The sequence below is a fragment of the Nylanderia fulva genome, unplaced genomic scaffold, assembly GCF_048542155.1.
Source record: "Nylanderia fulva isolate GAGA-0341 unplaced genomic scaffold, ASM4854215v1 Scaffold536, whole genome shotgun sequence".
Lineage (NCBI taxonomy): Eukaryota > Metazoa > Arthropoda > Insecta > Hymenoptera > Formicidae > Nylanderia > Nylanderia fulva.
The window spans coordinates 62363-66456 of record NW_028190628.1 but is presented as its reverse complement, the minus strand read 5'-3'; the positions used below and the strand labels follow the sequence as shown (position 1 = coordinate 66456).

The following is a 4094-nucleotide window of genomic DNA, read 5'->3' as shown; positions in this document are numbered from 1 at the left end:
TGTTTTTCTTCATTATTTGATATTAAAGTTATTATAAAATATAATACTATATTTCAAATGTGGAGATTTGACAAGATCAAAAGAAAATTACTAGTTTTACCATATAATGATCAATATATTGCATATCCTCTACTGCATTTATAATTGTCTTAAATAATTTTATAATAAATAATAATCGATCACATTTTTCAATAGTTAGTTAAACATAAAATATTTGATAATTTTAATTTAAATATTTGGAAACTTTATACTAGCTAGAAAAGAAAAATAACATACAAGCTAACGAAAAGTTAATTTTATAAGTTATTTTCTTATTTAATTAGTATAAAGTCTCAAAATATACTTAATTCAGATTATTATAATATAATAATTAATTGATCAGTTTTGCATTGAATTTTTTATTTTTTATTAAGTTTCTTTATTACATATGTATTTATTTTGTTTAAAAAAATATTCCGTTTCTCTAGTCTTTCAATAATTAGATTTTAAAAAACCCTCTTGTTAAATTGTGGTAAATTTTATAACTAATTTTTTTTCACTGAATTTTATTCGTTGAGATATTTATTCGTTGATAGATAAAGTTCAGTTTAGATTGAGATCCGAAATTGATTACTATCAGGTTATCAAGTAATTAAATCTGAATACCTGGAGCCCATAAAAATTTTAAAATAAAAAATTAGCATGTTGAGAATAAAAGTAACGAAAAAGATTTCAAAGAAGAGTCAGTTATGATATTTATTTTATTCTTTAAGTGATCTTGAATCTATTTGCTAAATCATAGTTTTTCTCAAATGACATATCTCTATTTGTTTATTTCAATTGTCTACTAGAGAAGTTTTTAATAATTGAATTTGAGTTTTAGGAATTTTTAAGAATTGATTAATATGTGTATATAGATGACTTGGCTTGTTGTTCGATTCAAAGAGGATGACACTGTTGAAGCAATACCGAAAAAATGGTTTTTGTTAAAAGAATCTGCATGCTATTGGCCACCACAAAATTATGAAACTACAGCTATTAAAGCAGCTATAAAAAATGAATATAGTCCTGATTCAAACTGGATGAAATACGGAGCAATTATTTTAGGCACATATGGTAAATATGTTATTGCTTATATTATATAAAATTGTATAACATTTTATAAAAAAAATTATTAAATTATTAATATATGTATAAAGAATTATATACACACACACACACACATGTTATTAATCATGGAATATCTTCTTTTATTTGTAATTATCATAAACTTATAATAATTACATTGTTATTTTGTACCACACATTTATTTAATATGCAATTCTATAATGTACAACAATATGGTAGTTATATTCTTTGTTATTGGATATATAATAAGTAATATTTATTTAGGTGATTTAAAACTTGCTAAAAGAAAGGCAATTAAAGCCCAACGTACAGATGATCTTCATCACATACGGAGATTTTAACGAAAAAGAATAATAAAATACATAAGCGGGGACAAGGCAAAAGTAAAGGACATAAGGATTACTCAGATACTGATAAATCTTATGAATCGATATCTGATGAAGATAGCAACACATACCCTACATTACCACTTTCTGGCAAGAGACACGGTATAAGATAAATACTTTTCTAGTAAGAATTCATTTTATTTTCAAAAACTAATTTTCCTTATATTAACAGATAATGATCGCTCTCCAATGGAAAGTCAAAATATTACTAATCGTAAGTATTTTTAAAACTTGAACCTTTATGTAAAATATTTATTATTACATTATTAATCAGATCAATATACTGAAGAAAATACGGCTTAGCAATTTATATATTTAAATACTGCTACCGGCTTTAAAGTGGAATAAATTAATATAGAATTTATTTATTAACACTATATTTAGATTAATTTATATTAATACTATTATTTAATTAATACTATTATTTATTATTGAAAAAATCAATATTGTTTTAAAATATTAATTTTTAAATGTATATTATAATTGTTATCTAAAACCAAAATATTTAAATATAAATATATTAGATAACAATTATAATATACATTTAAAAAATTAATATTTTAAAACAATATTGATTTTTGAATAATAAATAATAGTATTAATTAAATAATAGTATTAATATAAATTAATCTAAATAATAGTGTTAATAAATAAATCTATATTAATTTATTCCACTTTATATTTATATTTAAATATTTGGTTTTAGATAACAATTATAATATACATTTAAAAATTAATATTTTAAAACAATATTGATTTTTCAATAATAAATAATAGTATTACTTAAATAATAGTATTAATATAAATTAATCTAAATAATAATGTTAATAAATAAATTCTATATTAATTTATTCCACTTTAAAGCCGGTAGCACATGGGTACATTCAATGCGGAGCGGAAAAGTCGTCAACATATACATACGAGTATATTCCTATGGTAGATAAGCTACGACAGGCCCAGCCGTAGTCCGCTGTAGCATACTATCATAGGATACATATGTTGAAATTTTTTCTGCTCTGCATTGAATTCACCAACGTATTATCGGCCTTAATATAACAAGTTTGTTGTTATACAACAATTCTGTTAAATAAGCATTATTAATTAAATTGATAATATTTTCTTGTTATTTTAAGATAACTTCAAGCAAACTACAGATAGCGTTCACGTAAATGCTGGTAAATAATTATTTTTATTCTTTATATGTTTTTGTATTTTTTAAATATTTCTTTTTGTATAATATTTTTAATATCCAATATAACTTAACTTTCAGAATTTTCAGAATTCAGAAAACAACTTCTTAAAGAAGTTCATCTGATAATCTTAAATTAAATGATCTTATGGATAACGTGAATATACTTGTAAAAAAAAGCCCGATATGCTGATGAGCCAGAACTAAATGATGACACTTAATACGGCTGTTATGACTTTAATACAATCGTTTTCCAGTCGTTACAGAGCAGGAATTAATGTCGATGGAAGAATGGCTATCGAGTTTCAGCTGATAACATACATGCACTGGTGTGTACTTAATATATTATTATATATTATTTAGATTATATTTTACATATGAAAATTATTTTCTAATAAAGAACTTTTTTATTTTGTGAATTTTATATTTTAGAGTCATCACTGCGTTTAATTGGAGGCACAGATCTTTCCCCATGTAATCAAAGCCATTATGTCGAGAGCAATTTCAAATGAAGTTGGAATTGCTATTCCTTGGAGGGAGCTCGGCAAAAAAAGCTTTTAAATCGCTAAAGTAGTCCAAGTGATCATTGGTAAAATATATTATTTTATATACTCTCATCAAAACCATTTCAAGCATATACATATACGCTTGAATCAAGTTTCATCGTAACATAACTGTGTTGCGTAATCAAAATATATTTAAATAGAAAAATTTGAATTTGAATTTAATTTTTTACATTACTTTGTCGCTTTCATTTTTTTATTCACAATTTTTTTATTAATATCTGTAATATATATGTATTATATGATGATGTTACGCATTAAAGTTCGCAGATCTGTTCACACCGGCTTATGTTGCACAGTTACGTTATGTAATGCTCATATGCGTGCGTAACTTTTATTATTTACTAAATGATTTTAGGTGTTGTTCGACTGAACTCCAAGACAAAATCTGCAACAGAATCGGATATCATAGAAGTAATAAAAAATTGCTAGTTAGAAGGTAAAGAACGCAGTAACAAGTTTCAATCAAAAAAGAAAAACGGAAAACACTGTGTGTCAAACGATTCCGTTTGTGAAACAGGCTCTGCTTGTGAAACAGGCTCCGTGTGTGAAACAGGCTCCGTTTCTGAGAAAGGACCTTATTCAAGATTAAGATAATTATATGTATAACTTGCCGTTATAATATATATAATTATTTGTTTTACATTTATTACAAATTAAAAGTAAAATTTTAAGGTTAAATACTATTAATTGATTGTTCTGCTACTATATATATATTTGCAGTTATATGTTGTTGTTTTTTTATTTAGTGCACATTTATCAAATGCTTTTTGTTTTTATTTTAAATTGAGTTCTTTCTATTTAAAACTTTAAAAACACCAACAAACGGTTGAAAACAACAGTTTTTAA

The 4094-nt window shown here is 24.0% G+C and overlaps 1 pseudogene; it reads left to right on the top strand.

The window, feature by feature from the left end:
- The first annotated feature begins 896 nt into the window (after window positions 1-896).
- On the top strand, window positions 897-3842 carry LOC114937210 (uncharacterized; annotated as a pseudogene).
- The last annotated feature ends 252 nt before the right edge of the window (window positions 3843-4094 follow it).